The sequence below is a fragment of the Mustela putorius genome, unplaced genomic scaffold (assembly GCF_011764305.1).
Source record: "Mustela putorius furo isolate JIRA1106 unplaced genomic scaffold, ASM1176430v1.1 tig00003858_pilon_pilon_pilon, whole genome shotgun sequence".
NCBI lineage: Eukaryota > Metazoa > Chordata > Mammalia > Carnivora > Mustelidae > Mustela > Mustela putorius.
The window spans coordinates 52,578,323-52,603,243 of record NW_025422010.1 but is presented as its reverse complement, the minus strand read 5'-3'; the positions used below and the strand labels follow the sequence as shown (position 1 = coordinate 52,603,243).

General features: G+C 48.9%; 1 protein-coding gene across 3 annotated transcripts in view; it reads left to right on the top strand.

The window, feature by feature from the left end:
• The first annotated feature begins 462 nt into the window (after positions 1–462).
• The window catches only part of RNF152 (ring finger protein 152), a 77,100-nt gene continuing 52,641 nt past the window's right edge, over positions 463–24,921 (top strand). For 2 of the 3 annotated variants that reach the window (XR_006602152.1, XM_045065685.1), the window contains exon 1: positions 463–767. The gene's annotated coding sequence lies outside the window, so the exon portion shown is untranslated. Of the gene's footprint in view, positions 768–2,002; positions 2,127–24,921 lie in introns of all 3 variants that reach the window. The other variant, XM_045065686.1, reaches the window with a different exon arrangement.

The following is a 24,921-nucleotide window of genomic DNA, read 5'->3' as shown; positions in this document are numbered from 1 at the left end:
TGGATTACGTGAACTTTTAGCGGCAGCCAGCAGTATCTGCGGCGACGCGGATGCCAGGGCAGTTTCTGGAAACGCGACGGTATCAACTCCCCGGCTCGGTCCCCCTGTGGGGAGCCGCACGCCGGTCCCCTCCGGCCTCGGCCCCCGCCTCAGCCCCTGACCTCCCGCCTGCCGAACGCGGCCTCGTCTCACACCTGATCGCCGCTCAGGTCCCCCTTCCCCGGCCCCCCACCGCGCGCGGCGCCGAGACAACGTCGAGGTCCCGGCCCAGGTTGGGCATTTGGGGCACGGCCTAGGGAGCGCGCGGGCCAGGGTGGGCAGCCCCTCACTCGGGCGGCGGGGGTGCGACTCGGGACTGACAGACGGACGTCCAGGACCAGCCGCCGTGGAGGGGGGGTGGGGGTTGGAGGAGGTGGAGCCGCCGGGGAGGGGCGGTGCCGCGGGGAGCGGAGCCCGGCCTCCCGCCCCCACCCCCCCTTCGGTGCCTGAGTCTGGGTGGTGACACAAAAAGCTCCCGCTCGGAGCCCAGCGCCGGGCGGCCGTGTCCGACCGGGAGCGCCGAGGGCAGCGGGCAGGTGGGGCGCCTCCCGAAGGGCCGAGCCGGGAGCCCGGGCTGCAGGCGCGGACGCCGCGCTCCCCTCCCGCGCCGGCCCCGCAGCCCGCCTCGCGCGTCTGGCCGAGCGGGTGGCGGGCGCGCCGGGACCACCCCGCGATGCTCCCGCCGCCGCCGCCGCCGTAGGGAGCGCCGGAGCCCGCTGCAGAGAGAGGTCGGTGACTTTCGGTTTGTTTCTCGGCTCTGCCCCTCCCGGGTCGGGGGCGGCGAGAGGGGCGCGAAGGGATGGATGCCCTCGCCCCCACCGCGGCCGCGCCCGGAGCCAGGGAAGCGGGGAAGGGGAGCCACCCCCTGGTGTGTTGGGGGGGGGGGCTTCTTTTGGGCAGCAGATGGGAGTGGCGGGCCGCAGGGGTCCCGGGGAAGGGAGCGCAGCGCACAGCGGGGCGGTCCCGGGGCGCCGGGGAGGGGGTCCCTGGAGTTGCGTTTCGCCCGAGCGCTGGCGGAGTTGGGCTGGCGGCTGGGGCGGGGGAACAGCGCTGTCGGCCGCTCCGCGGAGTCCTCGGATGCCCCCTGGAGCTCCAGTCCGAGGGAGCGCGTCTCGTGCCCGCGCCGCGCACGCCCAGGAGGGTGCACGTGCGCGCGCGCCCCGGCTGCGCCCCCACCCCGCACGCACCCCGGACGGTCCCCTAGCAAGCCCCTTGTCGAGCGAGGTCCCCACCCCCAGAAGTTGCCCTCGCGCGCCACTCCGCGGCCCCGGGACCCCTCTCGGGAGGAGAGGGAGCCGTGGCGGGTCAGATGGTGGGGGTCTTTTGTGCGGACCCACGTGCCTGGGGCGCTTGCTCCTGGAAGGGCAGCGGCAGGACAAAGCAGGCTGGACGCGTGGGACGCTGCACGCGAGGCGGCGGTCCCAGATCCGCCGCTTAGGGTGGGGGTGGGGCGGGGGGAGCGCTGCGCGGTTTTGGAAAGAGTGGAGAAATCGGCAAAACAGTGACAGGGACTTGATGAGGTGGCGGACGGGGGCGAGGGAAAGGATGCTCCCGAATGCAGCGCCGGTGTGTCTGTCTGGGCGGGTGACCCGGCGCCCCGCATTCCCCGAGAACCCGGTTGACTAGTATATTTTGCTAGTGTGTCTTTTGCCCCGAGATGTTATTCTACGCCTTCTCGTGTTTCTTTCTCTTTTGAGGGGTCACAGTTGCTGGTGGAAGCTCTGCCACCGGAGGAGAACTTGGGGGCGGGGGAGACTGCAGCGGAGTGGGGGGAGGGGGTATTTATCCTATAGAGACAATTAGGAAGCGTTACGCCCCCTCCGCGGCTGGCCGGCTCCCCACACCTCCGCCGCCTCCCTCCGCCGCCCAGCGCACCCACTTCGCCGCCGCCGGCCGGGGAGGGTGCTTGAATTTCTTTCTTTGCTGCGCGAGTCTAACCCTTCCTGCGCGTCTTTCACTGCAGGCTGAACAAAGCTCAGGCTCAATTGTGCTTCCTGCTTGTCTGCCTCTTGCCTCCCAAACGCGTACCATTTCCACTTGATGTCATCACGCAGAAGGGGGTGAAAGGGACTTGATGACAGATTCAGGTAACCCCCAGCAGTCTGGGTAGCCGCCGGGGTGTCTCTGGGTCATTGGGGCCAACAGTGTTTGCAAGGGGCTGACTGGGGGGTTTCTGCATCACACCATTCCTTTGCTGTGTGGTGGAGCCGTGAGGGGCTGCTGCTAACTCCTGGTTCTGAGAAAGAAATTGCAAATGACTTGAAACCTTCCTTTGCAAGAAGTCGTTGAGGGCAGGGTGCCTTTGGGGTTGAATCAATTCCCCCGGGTTTCCATGGATGGGAATTTTGATATATTCAGTACATGGGCAATTGTATCTGAACGTGGGGTTTGGATTAGATGCCTGCTTTCTTATCTGTAGTAATATATTTTGGCTTCAGTCTGTTCGTGGATATCGCTTGTTGAAAAGGTATCATTGTGAGGCGGATTGTAAATTTGACCAGTGCTCAATTAGGGCATTGGTCAAATGTAGTAACCTTCTTAGGAAATAATGTCTCTCCTGCAAGCCTTCATTGTAATCGTGTTTGCAATATCAGGAGGGACATGCCAGCAGTAAGTTCCTGGGAGGTGGAACGGAGGGCAGTTGGGGGAGCAGAGCAGAAAAGAGAACAGAGAAAGGGCGCTTTAGTTAAGTTTCCATTTACATAGCCATGAACCATTAGGCTCTCAGACTGCGTTTTATCTTTAGGTGTTTGGTTCTTTTCCAAAGACTCTGGCCTGTTCCTTTCTTTCCAAGGATAGCTCTGTTCTGGTGTCAACCTAATGAAATCTGGGGTTATCTTGATGGGGCTCAATGAAAATGTAACCTTCAGACACGTCAGATCACCTTGGCATTGGCATTGTCTCCTAGAGGGCAGAGTCCTCGCATCCTACCCGAGAAGCAGAGATTAAGAGTCGTTATGGAGGTGGCCTCAAGGTTCATCTCCTAGGAAGAAGGCATTGCTGAGGGCCCAAGCTCTCCTGAGCTGCAGCAATACCTGCACTGTCTGTGGCAGATTCCCCCATCACCTTGCCCTCCCCTGGAAATCCCTTGAAAAATAAAATGGAAAAACTTGAAGGATTTGTCATTCACCTCTAGGGTAGTTTTGAAAGGTGACTTTCAGCAAACGTCAGTGACAACTGGCTTGTATCCTTGTACTCCGAGCATCTGGGAATCACCAGGAAAAGTAAGGGAGGTATCTGGTCCCAGCTGGAACAAAGGCCACCGCTTTGGGAAGATCAGGTTCGTAATGGTGCCAGGATAGAGGGATTTTGACAAGTAATTTTTATGTCAGCAATAACGCAGGGTGTGTGCTGTGTTCCTGCAAGAGGAGAAGCCACGTGATGGGATAATAAGGAGTGTAATAATGCAATAGAAACAAAGGGTGTGGGTTTTTTTTTTTTTAATAGAAAAAATAAATACCTCACACACAGAATTCCACCAGGGAGAACAGCTGCCTGCACATGTAAATGCACGTCCAAGAACAAAGATAGCCACAGTGCAGTGTTCGGCGTACTGTGGTTTTAAGCGCTGTGTGGTAATAAATCATAATAAAGTGTTATATTGATGCTGATTTTGTTTTCTTGAGGTGGAGACTCCCCAGCCCCAGATGTCTGCAGTAGTGTGTTTAGCTGTGGGGTGGGGAACCCTAGAGGGTTATTAGACCAACCTTTGCCTCCAGTGCCCAAGGCTTTTCTACAGAGTGTTCCCTCTAATTCAATTCAGTAGATGTTGATCGAGCACCTGATAAATAATAGTCTCTGTGAAAAATGCCAAGGGGAGGGGCGGCTGGGGAGACTGTCTGGAGACCTAAAGAGGAGCCACCTTCAGGAAGCTTATGGAAGACCTGATTTTAATTAAGTTGGATGGAAGCTAAAGAAAGAGGAACAAAGGGTGGCATTGGACTTCTGAGGGAGGAGCTTATGGCCATTGAATGCCTCTTTCATTGGGGAGATCACTACTTCATAGACTGGACCTGTTGTCAGAAGGTGACCTTTTTTTTTCATAGGCTTTAAACTCTTGAGCTGAATTTCACATGAATGTTTAGATCTCACCATTGTTGAAAGGTCATTCTCTTTCATTCCTTATTCCCTGAGAGTTGCTTGAACTTGTCTGTCCTGTCTGCACCCTCTACATTTGAAAGAATGGCTTGAAGTTTGAAACAAACTCTGCTTTTTTGGTATTACCTGATTTTGAAAACAGACGGGGAGAGGAACTTTTGCAGGGTTCTCTCTGTTTTAAAACAGCGATAATATTGGCAAGTTAGGCTAGGTTACGCTGCAGGAAGAAATCACCTTGAAATCTCTGTGGTTAAACACAGTTTCTTTCTTTCCCGTGCAGTGTGTCTGGCGTGGTCAGCAGGTGTAGGCCCTGCTTGTCCTCGTCACCTGAAGACACAAACTGAGGCAGGTGTGATCTTGAATGTGCAGTCCTGGAAAGGAAGCTAGAGGATCTCCTTGTATTAATGACACGATCGGGCGCAGAAGTGACTCAGATTGCTTTGGCCAGAACTTGTCCTAGAACCCCACTGAAACCATAGTTCAGTATCTCTTGTCTTGAAGAAGGCGAAATCTGAAAAAGGGGTAGCGGGGAGTGATCACCAATGACTTCCACAGGTGCTGTGGCCCAGATGAGGTTACAAAGTGTCTTTCTGTGGGGCTAGCTCAAACTTTGTAGACATTGGGTGTTATAAGAGTATCAGTTGAAAGAATGAATGAAAAATATCTTAAAGAATCTGGTTCTACCCCCACATGGTATTTACTGATGTGTTGGTATTATATTTACTGATACGACTGTACACTGACCATCAAATTTTAAAAAACCATAATGTTCTCTCTTGTTGCCTGTTTTGAGTAGTTGTTTATTCTGACGTGATAGGCCAGGAAATGGTTGTAGGGCTAGTTCTAGGAGGTTCTGTGCTTAGCATTATGTAACAGAGAGCTGTTACTTACGGACTTTCTCTCCCTCTCCATCTGCCTCTTGTCTAAGACTTTTTGAGTTTGTTTGGGACAGCCAGGGTAGGAAAGGAGTGGCGGTGGGCCTAGAGTCACATAGGGGGTCGCCTCACACAGCAAAGATTGCAGGGCCCTAGAGAAGACTTTGAGGGGGCAGGAATTTGTATAGGGTGGCCTTGAGTTACCCCCTTGTTACTCTGAGGTTTAGAAAAAGCACTTTGGATGAGTGACGTTTTCTGGTCATGGGGCCAGCAGAACACCTAGAGAGTTCTGGGACATTCATGCTCCCATCAGCAACCATGTTGACAAAGAGGGTGGTAAAAGCCTGCCTTGTTGCATTGTCCCTCAAAACAGTTGGGTGCACAAGGGGCAGCGGGTTAAGTAATTGGTGGCTTGTAGAGAGAGTTTGCTGTCAGAAGTGCTGGTTCCTCAAAATATCTTTGTTTATGTTTTGATTAATGCATGCATGTATTAGAGTTTTTAGGATTTGAGAAATACCTTTGGCATTATGTGTGGAATTTAACAAAATATTTTGTATTGCTTCTGGCTCAGTGATCACCTTGCTTGCTGAAGTCATTTTTTATAAAAAGCTCTCCCTAGACAGGTGATACGGTGAAATGGCCCCTGAGTCACAGTGACTAGGGGACATCAGTGTTAGCCTAAGAATGCAGAGGCTGCCCTTTGCTTCCCGTGAGTGACACAGTGTTGCACCCAAAGGCAGGGAAAGTGGAAATGAGTGGCTGAGAAGCCTGAAGGGAGAACCAAGTATAGCCCGTGCACAACCTCCAGGAACCCACCAGGGTGTGTGGGGTTGGGCTGAGGGCCAGCACAGACCCCACAAGAGGGAGAACGAAGTCCTGAGGGACTAGTCTCGAAATACATTTGTGAAGCTCCGCAACACATTTCTGTGTTTTGTTTGGCCTCTAAGTGCCCACCACTTAGTTAATTTCATAATTAGTCCGCGGACCAGGTAGAGGACACTTGTGGAGTGAATGGGATGCCTGGCTCCGGGCGCCGTGGAAATGTCGAGAAAGCCGGAAGGGAGGAGGGCGTGGGTTTTCCTGCTCCTTCCCTGCTGGCTTTTTGGCTTTGTGAGCTGCCTGGACTCCAGGAGTCTGCTTTCGTGATTGAAATCACCATTTAGATAAACGAAATTACTCTTATGTTTAAGGATTTTTGGTTTCTGGTTGACTTACTGTCACTGGAGGACTTGAGGCCAGCAGCAAGCAGTTTGTGTGTGACTGTTTCTCCTTTGGGTGGTCCTTGAAGCCTGTGGTTTTCTGGCCTAGACCCTCTATGGCTGCTGAGGCCAGGAGAACATTTTTTGTAGAAGTGTAGGGGGGCTCCTTGTGGTCTACGGGGAGCAGAGGTTGTGAATAGAGCGTGGTGTCTTATCTGCCGCTGGATTTGTTCATTCCCGCTCACTGCACACATCCTGCAGGTTAAAACTTACTCTGAGGTCACACAGGCTCCCTGGGCTACCAGACTTCACGCAGGGGTGGCGTTGATCAAATGCGGCGGGGAGGGGCAGAGACCTGTTGAAGTGGGGTCTTGGGGCGCCATGTTCTGTGCCCGTGCTTGCTTTCTCGGCCCTCCGGCCTACCTCCCAAGGAAATGTAACTTTCCTGCCTCGCTGTCTGTTTATAAATCCAGATAAGCACACACTTAGTACACTCCTCACTGACGTTCTCTGGTCACTGATGAGATTTTGGCAAAAGCTTTGACAGATACCGTGGAAATAGGGAGCGTTCTCATGAATGTTGGGCTTCTGCTGATGAACAGACGGACCGTCGCTCCTCAGTGACAGTTCCCTGCCTCCCTTCATTTCTGTCCTCACTCTCGTCTCCCAGCGGACGACTTTATTTCTCTCGGGACTCTAGGAGCGGGTACCCTTACCTCCTGGCTTTCCCACCCCAATCCATATGAGAAAATGCTGGTACCCTTAGGACAGTAGGCCATTTTAGGTGTTCATTCCCTTGCTTAATACTTTTCGGTGGCTTCTGTCTTTTGGGGATGAGGTTCATGTATTTTACTCTTCCCTTTAAGGCTTTCCCCACCTAGACTCAAGACTTAAGGTCCATCCCTAACTTTTGCTCTGTCTGAGTTTAAGAGTAGCTGGGATGGTGAACCCACTAGTCCCTGAAATGTTTTGCATAGCCTGTTTAAAATTCTGGAATATTCTGTGGCCTGCAATGTCCTTTCCCTATACTATGTCACTCAAGGTGTGATTTGGCTCTTAACTCTTCTACAACATTTAACTCTGTCACTTTGGCCCATAGCAATGCTTCACTCCTGCAAAGTTCCTTGGCAAAATCGCATTCATCCCTCATTTCATTTAACGTTCATTCATTCTACAAAGGACACTTATCGTAGATGGTCTTGTATTATCACCTAAAATGGATGGGTCTTTTTCTTTTTAAATTTGAGAGAAGAGAGAGCCAGAGAGAGAGAGCACAAGTAGAGGGGAAGTGCAGAAGGAGAAGCAGACTCCTCGCTGAGCAGGGAGCCTAGGCTCATGACTGGAGGGGAGGTGCTTAACTGACTGAGCCACCCAGGCACCCTAGTCTTTTTCTTTCTTTTTAATCCCAAAGAATAGAAACTCACTCGAGCTAGTTCAGATGAAGGGCGATGTACTGAAAAGATATCCCAGGATGTGAATGGGATTTTTCCAGTCACTGCTTAGCTGGGGGAGAGGGTGAGGGGTAGAGTTTCCTCCAAGAGGGCCTTGGAGCTAGTGGATGTAGGGACTGAAACCAGCAACATCTCATTTCTCTTGCAAGCTCCTTAGAGATGAATACTGGATGAGGTTTGAACCTATTTATTATTCCCCACCATGTTAGTGCAACATAAGGGCTCAATACATACTCAATCATTGATGAATCTTTGACAGCCCAGAAATGATTTTGACCCACTGTGATAAAGGAATTATAGATCCTTTTGGCCTTAGACTTAAAGGAAGTTAAGAAGACAGAAACTTTTTTTTTTCCTGATTGACTTTCTTTATTTGTTAGAGAGCAGAGAGCACGAGTGTGAGTGGAGGTGGGGGAGGAGCAGAGAGAGAGGGAGAAGCAGACTCCCCGCTGAGCGCAGAGCCCAACACAGGGCACAATCCCAGGACCCCGAGACCATGTCCTGAACTGAAGCCAAGAACTGGAAGCCCAGCTGACCCCGAGGGAAACTTATTTTTAAGAGCTTCCCCTACTTGCATTAATAATGGTTAAGTATTGAATCAAATTAGAGTTGTCAGGCTTCATGTGCATTTCAGCGGTTGGGAAGTGAATGTTCTCATTGAGGGTTGTCACTCTAACAAAAGGAATTGTTATTGGTGCTCTGTTTCTCAGCTTCTGTTTGTCCGCTTCTTCCAGCACAAGAGTACACACAAAAACATCTTCTTGGGGGACATAGAAAACTTACATCCCATCATCTCCAGGCTACCCCACAGTCTCAAGAAGCAGACCATGTTGTTTGGATTTGACCATAGTGGGCAACTGTTGTCCAATTGGCTGCCATGTCTCCCTTCGTAATTAGCTTGTAGCCATAAGTGCCTTTGGGATAAACATCTGGTTTGCTCTTCCTCTTTTGATTTTGGAATACTCGTTCACATGATGGAAACTCTAACCCTTGGAATGCTTGATCATTACAGATAGTGTTATTATGAAAGAGGAAATGTGTTTAGCTGCTTGGAGAAAATGGCCACGGATACATTAACATCAAAATAATGTTCTCAGTTTGAGAGGCTAATGAATGGAGTTGAGATCAGTGTCTCAAAAAACAAAGTATTTGGTGTGATCTTCTTTTCCAGTTGTATTGCTCTGGGGTAGGTCTGTAAATTGCTTCCTTGCAGGTTGATACGAGGTTGAAAGTGGTTGGCGAGAATGTGGATAGATCTCCGTACCTCTTTTGGAGAATTTGCCCCTTTGCTGCACGTGACGTAAGGATCAACGGCCATTGTGAGTGAGTGAGTGATGGCTTATTCAACCGTACAGGTAAAGAGCCTTCTTTACGTGAGGCAAGCACTTGTCCATTCGGTCCTACTCCATCACATTGACGATTGAGAAACCTAACTACTGAGAAACAGAACCCATCTGTCCACTTCTGGTGATGGGTAAAAGAGCATTTGAAACACTGAGAATCAATGGCGTAAACCCTGTATTAGGTATAAAATTGTATTAAATTATTAAATTTATTCAAATAAGTTCCTGCCATTTGCTAGGCACAATTCTGCACAGTTCTAAGTAAAACCCTTGCCTTAGCTTAATGTACAAACTTAACTTGTAATTAATTTGCGGGTTTTTTTTTTTTTCAGTGGCGAAGCTAAAAGGGGACAGAATAAAAGAAATGTTTCTGATACTCAACCCCCTCAATTCTTGACCATTACCATACATACCCATTTTACCTGATCCTAAGTCAGTTGAGTGATTAAAAACATGGCATATTTTTTTTTTAAGATATTATTTATTTGTCAGAGAGAGAGAGAGTACATACAAGCAGACAGAGTGGCAGGCAGAGGCAGCGAGAGAAGCAGGCTCCCTGCCTAGCAAGGAGCCCGATGTGGGACTTGATCCCAGGACCCTGGGATCATGACCTGAGCTGAAGGCAGCGGCTTAACCAACTGAGCCACCCAGGCGTCCCAAAAACATGGCATATTTGAAGCAAGATGGGTTTGGGTTCAGGTGTTGGCTGTGCCCTTAATGATCTTGAGTAAATAAGGTCTGACTGAGCTTTGGTCTCTGTCTGGAAAATGGGGGACAGTCAACCTTACTGAGCTATTCGAGAGTAAGTTAGTTCATTTGCATAAGGTGCTTAGCATGTTGGACTGTGCATCCTAAATGCTACATTAATGGCGGCTGTTATTAATGTCCCTCTTACTTGGCATCTGCCATCCACCAGTTGTGTTGAAATCTGGAAATCTCGGGATGAACAGTTGTGCTTTACGCTGCAGAAGCTCTAGAACTAGCCACGAAGATAACCACATCCAAATACCTACGGCCTCTGGCATTTTTATGAGGATTTGCTTCGTATGTCATGGCATTGGAGTCTTATCATTGGAGAGTCTTTGTAGAGCTTTGCCTATATGGCGTGGAGTTTAGGATGATCGGCCTTCTCAGGAGGAGGCTGGAGAAGCAGAGCGGCTCTGGGACAGCTCACAGGCAGTCGGCCTTCCTTGAAGAGCACCAGCGTCCTTTCTCCGGTGACCTCAGCCCTCCCGGGCCAGGCAAGGAAGGGTCTGGTTTCCAGGGTCTGGTTTCTTGGGAGGTAGGATGACCCACTGATTCAGCTTTTCCAGGACTAAGAGGATACCCCGGGTGAGGGACTTTCTGTTTTCAAAACCAGAAAGGCCCCAGGAAGCCCAGCATTACTTGGTTACCCTACCGAGGGGTCCTGTTCTTGTTGTCTGTTTTTTTGTTCTCCCTGAAGCAGGCTTTGTGGACATTTCCCACGGTTGGAGAGGCAGCCGTCCTCAGAAGAGAGGCAGCAGAGAGCTGGCCTGGACAAGCCTGCAGGAGGCAGTTGGCTTTGTCAGTCCTTTTCTTTCTGAATGTGCTTTTTGGAATAGGATCTTTATTATTATTGCTGTTATTTTTATTAAAGAAGAGATCTCTTTAGTACAGGCAAGAAAGGCAACTAGCCTATATGATAGAGCTATAAAGTTAACGGGATCTTTTAAAAATGCTCTTTAAGTTGTAATATTTGTTGTGCCTGGAAGGGTTTTTTGCACAGGGCTTGGTACACAGTGGCTATTTAATAAATATTTGTTGAAGGAAGGGTGCAGTTTAATCTTGGGAAATGACCTTGAGAGCTGGGTTCCAGTGCAGGACCAGGTTGCTGATCCTTACAGGATTTCATTCTGGGCTCTCGGATGGGTTCCTTGAAAATGCACAACCTTCTATCCTCTCTGGGTCCCTTGTGCTGCGACCTGAAGTGTATGAGCTGTCGCTTCTCTCGACTGTTTGTTGTTCTTCTTCTTGTTGGAACCACGTGACACCGGCCGATGAGTTGCCTTGTCTTTTGTTTGACGCTCGGATGCTTCTGGAACGTGCGCATGTTGTGCACAGAACTGTAGTGTGATCGAGTGCCTGTGCACCCGCTGCCCTGTGTTTTCCTCGAGTTAAGGGAGCGATTTCCTGATGAGTCTGATCATTCCAAGTGTGGGTTGGGAAGAGGAGGAGGCCTAGCTCCTGCCTCCGGAGTGGGGTATCTGGAAGCCTGGGGGCCAATTTGTCTGCATTCTCTCTTTCTGAATCTCCATTACTAACACAGGGGGTTGATGGCAACTGATAAGGCCCTTGGATTAGCCACAGATTTTTCTGATCTTTAGCCGATGCCTCCAGTGATAACCCTTTGTGTTCTGTTTCTTCTTGGGAAGTGTAACTATTTATCCGGGGATGTTAGGACCTGCAGCAAATTACCAAAACAGTAATTAGTTTGCTAGTTGTAGACCCCTGGCACAGAGCACCTGAGGGCAATTGCTAGACATTTACGTCACTCTTTCAACTCAGATTCCTGGGTAAGCACCATGGCTCTGAGAAATACTCATTTTGGTTCCTGATAAGCCAGATTTCTTCAGGGCCTGTTGCTTCACCTGAGAAAAAGGTAAATGGTTTGTCTATGGAAGGGGAAACTTACAGGCAAGCAGAATGCATTTTATTTTATTTTATTTTGAAGATTTTATTCATTTTACAGACAGAGATCACAAGCAGGCAGAGAGGCAGGCAGAGAGAGAGGAAGGGAAGCAGGCTCCCTGCTGAGCAGAGAGCCTGATGAGGGGCTCAATCCCAGGAACCTGGGATCATGACCTGAGCTAAAGGCAGAGGCTTTAACCCACTGAGCAATACAGCGCCAACAGCAGAGTCAGAGCTATCCAAAATTAATCGTTCACACACCTTGAGTTTATGTTACAGTAATAAACACGGTGCTTGAGAATTGCATCTTAGGGCCCTCATTCTTCCCAACAAGAAGTTCTTTGATTTGCAAGAAAACATGTCTTCACCTAGAGGTTAAAAAGAATATGTGAAGTTTTATCCCAGATTTATTGGGTCTTATTTGTGGAACCTGTTCATTGGAGGTGCCAAAGCTTCTTTGTAATGTGCTCCTTAAAATAACATTCTCGGGAATCAAGGCCAGTCTGGAATGGAAATTGAAAAAGAGATGCTGTCCAGACAACTTAGAATTCCTTGTAAATTAGGAGGGCAGTGATAATCAATTTTGAAGTGTAAATGGAATTCAGCCTCCGTCATCTGGTCGCCTTGGCTTTCATTTTGTTCCTTGTCCTTGCCTTACCGCAAAGGGCAGTGCCATTTGACTCTATGGCGCCTGTGAGTAAAGGTGACTGGGGCTTCGCCTGTGTTCACCTAGGACCCCCCAGGAGTGGGGTGCTCCCTGTGAGTCTAGGCCGCTCGGCTCCGGGTGACGCTCGTCTGTGTTCTGGAGCTTACCTCCCTCAGCTTAACTCCTCCGAGATTCTGACTTGTAAAGAAACAAATTTCTTCCTTTTATGAGGCTTTTTAGTGCTAGGTGACTGGTGTCGTTCGATATAATCTATAGTACTTAACAGCTAAATACACTTTGTTTTCCCAGAGCTGATCACAGCGAAAATGAGAAAAGGAGAGAGAGAGAGACAACAGTTGGAGGGAAGAAAAGTGAGTTAAGTGAATAAGGGGTAAATAATTATGTAGGAGTGTGGTATTTTTTAGGCTCAATTTTAGCTTCAAAATGAAGAAAAATTGGTGTTTACATGGTGGTATTGACTTCGTAATTAAAAGCATCTTGCCTGAAGCAAATTGACATTGTTATTAATAATGCATGGTTTACAAAATGACATGGAACTTTATCTGTTGTTTTTCTTCCCAAACTGTTGGATTCCACAGTGCATTTCTGGGGGGGGGGGCTTGGGGGGGAATAACTCTAGTACAGAGATAGCAGATAACATGTATTACAGGCTTCAGGCTCAGTGCTAACTGCTTTAAGCATGTTATCTGAGAGGCGGAGGATCCTGGAAAGTTTGGGGACTTGCCCAAGGTCACGCGGCGAGTTTATGCCAGAGCTGGGATACGGAGCCTGTGGGGTCTGCTCTTAACCCCCAGCCTGGGAGCCACATCCACGGCTGGGATGCGGGATTGAAAAAAGCAGTTAAGCCCTTTTTAAAAAATGGGTTCAGTGTGGTATAACTCAGGAAGCGATCTGACTCCTGCACGCTTCTGTCCCTGCGAACAAAGATGGATGATTCGGGTCCGCATCTCCCTGAATCAGTCTCATCGTGGCTTTGGGGCTGTGTGGTTTGGAGGAGTCGGTGATGAGTTCTGCTGGGAAATTTGCAGTGCGATTTCTGACTATTCTCGGAGCTCTGCCCTGTGCTGACATGTTTCTATGCAGTTAGGTGGTGGGAATTGTTTCTTGAAGGGCTACTTGACTGAAAGCCAGTGTGCGTAGCTGGGAGCTTAAGACTTTCATGAATACTCTACTAAAAAATATTGTTCAAACAAAAAAGCATTTCTTACAATGGCCGTTGGTGGGCGAGCCCTCCTCCCCTTGTCACTGTTCTGCCCCACACCGAAACGGGGATAAGTCCTGTCTTTTCATCTTGCCCTTGCTTTGTTCGTGGAGTTCCCTCTTCCTGAGTGCCTTCCCCTTCTCACAAAAATGCCTCGTCTCTATGGAAAGCTGTAAGTATCTGCTTCCTTCAAGACTTCTTTCCCATTCTATCTGCTTCATGGATTCTCCTCCAACCCTCTGAGGAAGAATTAGTGTTCCTTCCATTTGTTCTTTTTTTAATCGTATTTACCTCTGGTTGCCTCCCTGCTCCACTGGAGAATTCTCTGACTGCAGGGACCTTGTCTTGTTCAGGAGTTCAGATGAATGGACGGAGGAACAAACAAGCGGATGAATGAACAAGCTTGAAATGTGGATTCCTTGGGATTGATGAGAGTGTCTGGTGACAGATGGCGGTAGACCTGAGCATTGACATGTCCTGTGGTGGTGGGGAGTGGCTGGATGCTTCCACAACCTCAGCATTGTTGACGTTTGAGACTGGATGGGTCTTTGTTGCAGGGAGACTGACCTGTGCCCCTCAGGGTGTTCAGTAGCACCCTTGGACCCTACGCACTCAGTGCCAGTTGCCTCATTAGGACAGAGATGTTTCCAGACATTGCCAGTCTCCTGGGAGTCACAGTTGCCTCCACAGTGTTGACAACCACTGTACTAGACTACTTTCCACATGGGGCGGGGGGGCAGAGGCATGTGACTGATTCTCACCCATGGGGTGTGTGTGGAAATGAGAGGCAGCTAAAGGGGGAGGGCCTTTTCCACATTTGCTCTCTTTCTGGTCTGCTGGCCAGATGCAGGGGGAGTAGGGTGGGGGAGAACTGCGAAGGCCGGGGCCGTGATGGAGCCACAGGGTGGGAGAAGCCACAGGGTGGGAGAAACCTGAATGACGTGTGGAGCAGAACCTCCCTCCCTGAGCGGAAGTGGAATGCAGCGTGAAGAAGGGGTTAAACCATGTGCGGCGTTAGGCTGCTGAGATTTGGGGGTATTTATTCTGATAGTCAGTGTCCGCTGCCTCACCTTCCCTGACATTTGGATGGAGACCCCTCGGTGAAGCAGCCATGCCAGGATTCCAGGTCGTCAGTAAAGACAGACCTTCCAGCCACGGAGAAAGGGACGGTATTTTTGTTGGTTCTTGTAAGGCATCAGCCTCAGTGCTATAATTCTGTTAACTTCGAGATTTTTGTCAGAAACTAAGACGAGGAGAAATGTGAGTTTGGATCCCACTACTCTGGTAATTCTGACATGTGAAGAACGAACAATTTTGAGCTATAAATAATTTTAGTAGAAAGTGATAAACCCTCCAACGTCCTGGCAGGTTTCACTTCACCATGTGGGACTGCGGGCCTGTGGTCTGGGTTCAGGTCGTTTATTTGTGGCAATTTTTGTATAATGCATTTTCACATTTTTTGGGGAGGGGGATGACAGATGTGGGTACCCTGCAGTCACAGCTGTTCCCCACACCATTAATTAATGAGTCGCCGTGTGATGTGCTGGGCCTTGAAGCAGACTCAAATTTGCATAGTCCAGCCGGATGCTGTGGATTTGTGTCCTTTAAAAATCTGACCCCAAAAGATTGCTTATCGGGCAAGATTCAGGGCCTGGTTCTGGATTTCTTGTGCAGCAATTAATCGTATCTGTGGTTGTCTCGACACAGAGCCACGGACCAAAATGCATAAGTCCCATGGTTTCATTTGGCCCCCATCTGGGTGACAGCGGCTGGGTTGTTTGCCGGTGACAATGGCTGTTTGTGCGGGAGCCCCTTGACGGCCGAAGGCGTTGTGGCTGGTTCAGTGGCCGGGTGCCTGCCTTGTTTGCACAACATTCACTCCATGGTACAGAGAGCCCCCTGCCCCCGCCCCCCCCCTCTGCCCCCGCTCTCTGCCCCCGGTGAATTTCACCCCACCTGTCAAATCAGCCAGAGACTCCCTGTCAGGAAGAGAGCAGATGTGGACTGACAATTCTAAGATGGTGAAGTCTTCCTTTGTAGTAAAAATCCTGCCAGACATCTTAACTACTACTAAGTCTGTGATTCTTGTGGGGTTTTCTTCCCCCATATAGAACATTTGCACCATAATAAGACCAGCTAACCCGGATAGGACTAGTTATATGCCAGGCTCTAAGTGTTTTGCATTGTGTGTGCCTTATTCTCACTACAGCCTGAAGGGGAAGGTACTTTTTATCTCTATTTTAATTTGCTTCTTTACAAGAACTTGAGGCTACATGACATGCCAAGGTCACAAAGTACGTGAGTGCCAGAACTTGGATTAGAACTCAGCTCCACATGGCTCTGGAGTTGAGGCTGTGAGATATATCCGTGTGCTGCCTCACATTCCTCATTCTGTCCAGGAGACTCCTTTTCTCCAAGATGTTCTGTATTTTCATGAGTTCAGCGAACATCTGTATATGGTGGTTAAAAAGAGTTACAGATATTATCGCTTTATTTTTGCATTGTTGGAGCATAATTTCCCAATTTGCTGTCAACGGATGCTCTTGTGTCTTCCATAACTCTTGGCGCCATGGTTCCTCCTAAGTACTAATCTAGCATGTTGGTTTGATTGTTTTCCTACAGGGATGCTCCTTGAGGAGGTCCCCTCGGTAGGAGTAAGGACACAGGCACACCAGGAACCGCAAGCCAGGTGGTAGTGGATGAAATGAGTGGTACTAGAGTGTGAAGGGGAGAGATTACTTCCTGCTAAAGGATTTAAAAAGGCTTCATGCAAGAAGTAGCATTTGGCGATGCTCCTAAAGTGTAGGGAGTAATCTGGCCACGTGGGCAGTGGAGTGGCATTCCAGCAGAGCAGCAAGGTGGTAGGGGAGGGGGGAATCTTTCTTCTGAACACCAAATAGTGCTTGATGACTACAGTGCTTTATGACTGTGGCTTATGCGAGCTGGACTGGGGGGAAAAGGATTAGACTAGCTAGTGGGAAGGGGGCCTTTGGGATTTATTTGCAGGAAGTCATGATGGTTTTGGGGGTTGGGAGCAGGTGGGTATGAAGCTGTGCTTTGGGGAGCTTAATCTGGCAGCAGTCAGTGTGGATGGGGAAGGACAAAGGTGGGGAGACCAGTTGGGGTCCAGAGAAGACCTGCACCCCAGGAGGCGGGCCACAGGAGAGAAAAGATGCATGAATGCAAGAGACATTTCAGGGACAAACTTAGTGGAGTTTTGGAGATCAGTTGAATGAGAGGTGGGAGAGAAACAGGTTTTCAAGTGTGGGTTACAGGTGAATAACAGTAACAAAGACAAAATGATGTGCAAAAGGCCAAATTTGGAGAAATCAAGAGTTCTCTTTTAAAATGGCGTTTGGAAGAGGACAGAGCTGCGCCTTTGCGACCAATCGACATCCAAGTGGCCATTGTGAGTCTGAGGTTGAACTGTGTTGCCAAGTGGGGGAGAGAGAGGCTCTGAGAGCTGTCCGCGAAAGGGCAGAGATGGAAACGGAGGAAGGAACAGGAAAACACGGTTGTTTCCCGGAGCAGAGGACACTTACATGTATTGAAAACTAAAAGGTAATATGTGACTTTAGGTTCTAGTGGAGCTAAATTGTAGTTGTTCTTCCCAGATTGATTCTGATTTCTCCGTGATTTAAGACATTTGAGATATTTTGTAGACCGTGCATGGAGAGGGTCTTGTAAGGGGCCCTGCCTGGCGTATTGGGAGTCCGGTGGGATGATGCTCCACTCACCCAAACTGGCCGTGTGTTTCTAACTCACCAGCCCCTGGGCGTGCTCCGGCTGGCCTGCCTTCCTCCTGTGGTCTCCTTGAGGATGCTTGCCTTTTTTTTCCTCCCTCCACCCCAATTCAGATCCTAACTCTTTCTTTGGTACCCTGCCCAAGGCCCATCTCCGAATCCCCGATGATTGCAGGAGAAAGGGACCTTCACTGTCTCCTCCATCTTGCAGACCTAGAGCAGGGCCTCCGGGGGTGGGGCCGGCTGCTGAGTGATGCCGGATGGGGCTTGCGTGAGGGCTGTGCCTACCCTACCAGGGACCTGGCTTATTTATTCGTTTTCACCAGTAAATGTTGTCATGACCGGTTATCTTCTATCTCTAACTGGCTCTTCGTCTCCTTAAAGACTGTACTGATCTCACACTTTTTTATATCCCCCACACTCTCTTGGATGTGGTATCTTTGTGCTACTGGTGGGTTCAGGGCTGTATCATCAGGAAGTTTTCTTCGGGTCGGCGGGGGTGGGGGGCACTGCATCTTGGTGGCTGAGTCTTGTATTGGCCAGGGAAGTATGGTGGTTCCTGCCACTGGTGTCCTTTTTATTTGGCTATTCCAAAGACATATTGACGGTCTTGATTGATTCTTCTCTCTGGTCAGTTAATACGCTGGGCAGCTAGTGGAGAGGGAATAGTATTGGGGCAAATCGCCCTGTAGTTTGGCCTTTGGGTTTCCTGTAAGAAGTTGGGGGTAGGTTTTCAGGAACCAAAATATACTTGGAGCCCCAAGTGGGTAAAATAGTAGTAGAGTCCTGAAATTAGTTTTTATAGGTCTAAAATTAAATTAACCAGACAGAATTCACTTAGTATGGTGTGAGGAATAGTCACAAATAATGCAGAATAAAACTACTCGTTTAGATAGATTAGGAAAATACTTTGAAGATGGTAAGTGGGTTTTGTTTTCCTTTTGTGAAGTTTGTTTACTGATGCACCCTCTGCCCCAAGGGCCTCAAAAACTCTAGTATAATCAGCGCCGATTAATTCGAATCTGCTGATTAATTCCAATCTGCTGCCCTGTGCTTTGCTCCAGCCAATTCCATTGTCTCAGAAAATGAGTCTGTTTTCTTCGGGTTGTAGAAGGGAACCTTAGTCCTTCAGAGAATGTGTCAGGTGGGCTGATGGTGCTTACTGACTATTGGATAATCACTTTAGTACATTGGCAGAAAAAGAAGAAAATGGAGGTGACAACATTTTGAGTAAAATCTTATTTGATTATTATTATTTTTTAAGTAGGCTCTACGCCCAACGTGGGCTCAAGCTCATGGCCCTGAGATCGAGAGTCACACACTCCACCTACTGAGCCAACCAGGCGCCCCTTGAGTAAAATTTAAAATATTGAATATCTTTGAACTGAACTTACAAGTTAAAGAATTGTTAACTTAATCTAACTAAATCTAGAGTATTTTGTAATTAAATCTAGAGTATTTTGTGAAGCTCTGTAAAAGTTACCCCACCTAATTATCACAATAATTTAGGAGTAGGTGCTGTTTTAAGCCCCATATTTATGGTTGAACAAACTGAGACCCAGAGAAGTTTAGTGGCTTGGGCCAGATTATGCTCCCGAGGGGTAGAAGAACATACGAACCTTAAATCTGGGGGCACATGGGTGGCTCAGTAAGTTAAGCATCTGCCTTCAGCCCAGGTTATGATCCCGGGGTCCTGGGATTTAGTCCCGCTTCGGGCTCCCTGCTCAGTGGAGAGTCTGCTTTCCCCTCTGCCCCTCCCCTAGCTTGTACTTTCTTGTTCTGTGAGCTCTCTCTCTTTCCCCCTCAAGTAAATAAATAAAATCCTAAAAAAAAACACAAAAAAACAAAAAAAACAAAACCCAAACCAAAAAACAGACCCTGAATCTGGTTAGTAGTAACATTGGTACTCAGACCAGACCGTCATGATATCACGGTCTTTCAAAACTTTGCAGTAGTAGTTATGGAAAAGTACCAATACCAAGAAAGCAGTGCTATTAGAAACAAAATGTACTAACAGTGGGCGCCTTTATAGTAATTATTTGCTGGCTACAAAGATGAACATGATATTAAAAACGAAATGCTAAAACTTTCAGAGTTTTAATTTCGGTCATTCTGTGCTGTTGTCATAATGGAGTTGTAATTAATTATTTTATTGTGGCTATTTTATTTCTACACCAGAAATTCATCTGGAAATTATGGCGCAACAAATAGCCCTGGAATCATGATGGTGGTAATTATATCCGTGACATAATTGTGCAAGTCTAGAATAATGAGGTTATTTTGAGGGAAGTCCGCTTCAGTGGAATAGTCAATGCTTTTCAAATGTAGAACAAGCCAGAAAGGAAAGAGGCCTAATAACGGATTTGTAACCTATAATGGAAATAGGTGAGTTTTCAGGAATATTTTGGAGATTAAAAAATTAAACCGCCCAGACTTCATGAAGAATTTTTAACCAGATATTATCAAAGTCATTAGTAATATCTTTGGCTCCAGCAGGGTTTTTTTTGTTTTTGTTTGTTTGTTTGTTTGTTTGTTTTTAAATAAGCATTGTTCATCTCTAGCCTGTTGTTCAGTGAAGCCTCGATTTCTTACGTTGGAAGTAACTTCCATTCCCAGGTTTGCTGGCCTCCTTACCGTAGGACTTCCTTCCTTTCTGCAGTTTCCCTCACAGGAGGTTTTCTCTTCTGCCACGAACACCTCCAGGGGTCAGGAGCTTGCAATGCCCAAGTAAATTTTATTTTAAAGATTTTATTTATTTGTTTGACAGAGACAGACCCAGCGAGAGAGGGAACACAAGCAGGGAGAGTGGGAGAGGGAGAAGCAGGCTTCCCACGGAGCAGGGAGCCCAAAGGAGGGTTTGGTCCCAGGACCCTGGGATAATGACCAAGCTGAAGGCAAACACGTAACGACTGAGCCACCCAGGTGCTCCCCAAGTAAATTTTATGCCCCATTTTATCATCGGGACAAGCTGAGCCTAAAGGAGGCAAATGGGTAGACCAAGGTCTGGTTCAGAGGTGGGCCTTGCATTAACCTTGACAGTGTACACCATGCGTTCAACTCTGGTCAGGACTCTGGTCAAATCATCCCATGCTCACCTCAGCTGCCCGGTGCTTTCCTTCTGATAGTCCACCATCAGCATACCACAGGACCCCTTCAGTGGGATCGCACTGCACAGGCCCGCAGTGTGTCCATGATTTTACCGTTAGAGCTTCATTCCTTGTGGTGGGTTGAGAACAGCAGGGATTGTGGTCACTTGGTATACTGAGGGCTATATCCCTACTCTGCTAATTCATCAGCCTTGTGGTCCTGAGCCAGTCATTCTGTGTCCTCATTTAAGATGAAGCCAATAGTACTTATTTCAGAAGATCGTGGTGAAGGTTAATAAAATGGATGCTGGTGGAGCCCTTGCAAGGTGTCCGGTGCTGTTTTAAGTATTATGCATATGCTAGCTTACTGAAGTATCAGAACAGCCGTCTGCGGCAGGAGCCAGAGGCAGGCCCAGAGAAATTCAATGATGTGTCTGGGGTCTGAAGCTGGTACGTAGACGATTCATTATAAATTAGTTCCTTTCCTTTTTGGGTTTTATGTCCCTGAATCCTTTGCTAAAATGTGAGCGCCTTAGGAAGGGAAACACCGTCACCTCCGTAAGGGTGTTGTGGCTAATCGCTTGGCTCAAGTGTCTGCCGGCCGCGCAGGGAAGCAGGTGCAGATGGGGTGTGGGCCGGTCGGATGGAGGGAATGTGAAGCCGACGACCACAGGCTGTTACATTATCAGACAGATGGGCTCCACTAAGACTTGGGGATGGGGTGGCGGGAGGACTGACTTGAGCACGGAAACCAGGGCAGGAGGCATGAAGGCACGAAGCCCGGGAGGCCCTCAGTTCAGACGGGATCGTTCTGCCTTGGATGGGGCTGGCCCCTTACTTTGGCTTCATTTTTCTTTTTCTTGGATCGGAAGCAGTGAGGTCTACACACATGCTGGCAGGAGAATAGGACTCTGGTCCTTTTTCCTTCTTGCTTAACCTTAAAGGAACTCTTCTTTCCACATCCTGAAAAAAAAGGAAAAAGGGAGAGAAGGAACAGTGACATCCCAAAGCAAAACTTAAAGGGAGTGGGGTTGGGGCTGCTGTTGGCCGAGACAGGACCCTGGCTGGACTCTGGAGCAGGGCAGATGGCGGGGCTGGGGAGTCTTTTCTGCAGGGGAAGGAGACGGGCTGTGAAGAGCCAAGGGGTGAGGGACTGACCCCGGGAACGTTAAAGGGAGCGCTGCACACTTAACCACCTTGGGTGGAAGAAAGCCCCAGCAGATGAGGTCACTTAGTAGAAAAAAGTGGTGTGGGACACAAGCAGATGGAATGTATGACATGAAGATCTTTAAACTGCCATCCACAAGTGTATTTGTAATAATAAATCCCATCCTCGGACAGTGGTCTGTAAAGGCTGGTTCTCTCATAGGCCCTGTCCTGGCTGCAGGGACATTTGGCCCCGGAAGGCACCCCGCTGAGCTCTGAGCCCCACCCCCACTCCAGCCTCTTTATAATCCTAAAAGCAGGGGATTAGAATCCCATGTGGGTCCAGTATAACTCTATTTCCACATTTCCAAATGATTTTTTTCCCAGACAGGGCAAGGTTTAGGAGCAATGGAAAGATAACGACCAGACAGGTGAGGTTGCCTTAGATTGATAGACTTGCCCATCTTCTTTTTTTTTTAAACTGTGGATTAAATTCAGAGTGAGCAAGCTCCTTGCAGAAGTCTCTACCAGAAAATACAAACGCTTAGAGTGAATTCTGATGACACCGTGTCAACTGTCGTGGTTTCCTGTTCAAAGCACAGATGCTTACACACCTTCTCATTTAGTCTTTATGTCATCGTTGTGTCGTTAGCAGTTAAGATGTGAAGATGGAGATTTCCCATTTCTGTGGATTTCACTAATTAGAATTTTGTGGTGATTGAAAGGGTGGGGGGAAATGGTGGAGACAGGGTTTCTTTTAGCTAGTCCTACTTACAATGAAATGGAGAACTGAAGATATTCATGGAACAAACAAGATCACCTGCAAGGTGTTAGCATGTTCTAAAAAAAAATCTTTTCTAAGAATTTCAAATGCTTATGAGAGACCTATATTTTTATAAACAGTGACTACTTTTAGTTCTTCTGTTTAATCACTAAAGTGGAAACACTGGGCACCTGGGTGGCTCAGTGGGTTAAGCCTCTGCCTTCAGCTCAGGTCATGGTCTCAGGGTCCTGAGATTGAGCCCCACATCAGGCTCTCTGTTCAGCAGGGAGCCTGCTTCCTCCTCTCTCTCTGCCCGCCACTCTCTCTACTTGTGATCTCTCTCTCTCTGTGTCAAATAAATAAATAAAATATTAAAAAAAAATAAAGTGGGAACCTTGAGAACTCAAACCTGGGCAGTCCCTTTATCAACTGGCTCTAAGTCTCGTGGGAAGCCGCCTGTATCATGGATCTCCACCCCCCCCACCCCCACCCGCCCCACCCCCACCCCAGCTGCTTTCCTAAGACCTACTTCCAACTTCCCTACACACTTTCCTGCTCTTCCTCTTCCCCCCATGTCACTACAGGGCATGATACCGATATATGCTTTTCATTCATTTCGTGGACAACTTTGAAGTTACTTGTAAAGCCTGTGTCTGGCCTTGAGACTTGAAATGGCTTTTCTGGAGAGCCCTGCGGGCTCAGCAAACAGTGGTCATTCGGGCCAATGCCCAGATCCCCCCCAACTCGGGCTCCCTGAGCTGACACTGGGCAGGTGTGGCTGCTTTGGGGAGCTTGTATAAGCTGGGAGGAAAAGAAAATATTTTTAAAGTGCCTTTCCTTGGGAGGAACCCCCCCCCCGCACCCCCAAACACAGGGTCCTAAGCCTCCAGCTACACTGGGAGCCCAGCTCTGTAGTCAGCAGCGTGTTCCGATTGCCTGTGCTGCCTACACGGGAAAAGGCGAGAGATCAGAAAACCCCAGCTCCGCCCATTACCGTGAATCTCCTCGGAAGGTTTCATGAAAGAGGCTCCGGCATTCAGATCACACCCCTCACCCCCTGGGGCTCATTAAGTCCTAAGAAGGTGAGCGAAATGGATTTAATATATAGTTTGCTTTAGTGAGCATATTAGTTTTAGGTTAATTTTACATAACGGTAGGGTTGTATTTTTATGTGCGTTTGTGTATTTCCACAGTGCTGCGGGGTTCCTCAGAGAATTTGCGTGCACTGGACAGTTGCAACCGTTGTATGGGGTTTAGGAGCATTATTTTGTATTTTCAACTCTGTGTGTCGCCGATCTATGATCTCTGCATTTCGGGCTGCATTGCTGATGGTATTGTGGTTTCTCTGATGCCGAGTTCATGGTCAGGAATGGATGTCAGCCTGCTTTCCACCCACCCCTTCACCCCGTGTGGGGATGACAGAAGAGCTGCAGGGAGTGGGTACACTCCCTCCTTAAAATCGAAAAAGAACAGCCTTCATATGCCTCTTCGCTCCCCCTCCTGCTGCTCGGAAACAACAACAAAACCCCGGCTGAGTTGTGGCTTAAGTTCGCCATCCCTGTTTGGTGGCGCATGGCTAACTCTTGAGTTTGGTTCCGAAGATGATCTCTTGCTGATTGTAAATCCCAAATAGGCTTGCTTCCTAAAGCCCCTCGCTAGCGAGCGGATAGCGGGTGTTCTTGCCTTCCTGTGGTGGCCACATTTGCATGCTGGATGGAAAGAAATGCTCCCTGATAGAGCTTTTATGGAGTTCACGTAAATCCCGCCATCCCTAGTCTTCTCTCTTCAGGGATCGAACTGGGTCATTTGGGGACAAGCCCCTGAGTCTCTGGTTTGGTTTTCATTTTACTTCTTTCAGTGTCATTGATGATCTGCTGTAGCACGTTGCTTAGTTCCAGAGGTCACAGGACGTCTCCGCGGTGGGGACACAGGGCAGGTCGTAGAGAAGTCGGTGTGGTGGCTGTGAGAAGGCCGCACGCTCAGGGGGAGAGAAAGGGGCCCCCCCAGTGTCCTAGGCAGTAGTGGATGGTCAACTGGAGGAATGAACTTGACACTCCAGGAGCTTAAAGTTCTGGGGGGAAGAGACCCCAAAGGGGGACTTGGAGTCCCAGGAGGAGGGGAGGGGTGGGGGGAAGAGCAGGTGCACATAGGTTAGAACAACCAGAATAGGGGTAGACAGAGAAGAGTGTGTTTGTCAGATGAGGCTGCGAATCTAACCGAATCACCGAAGGACCCATAGAGCCTGGCGGCCATGGGAGCCCTGCTCTCTTGGTAGTAAGGAGTGAGTAGAATATTCTGAGCGGTGGTGGGGCTCGATCTGCTGATTCTGCATGTAGGTGGCTGGGCAGGAAGTGTGGATGTGAATCCTGGCTCTGCCAGTCACTTGCTCTGTTACTGGGCAACCTTTTTGAACCTCTTTGCTACCATCTCTTGCTCTGCCATATGGGGACAAGGAGGACACCCTCTCCAAGTTGTCCCAAGGATAAAGGAGTCACCATATGTAAGTCCCTGGCATGGAGTAGCGCCCCCGAGGGCTGGTGGGGATATGACCTGCCATTTCGGAGCAGCACCCGGGGTGGTTGGTGTGGGACACCGCTTGGAGACGGGGACCTGGTGTGGGGCAGTCCGGTCGCAGTTCCCAGAGAGGTGCCCTGGGGGACC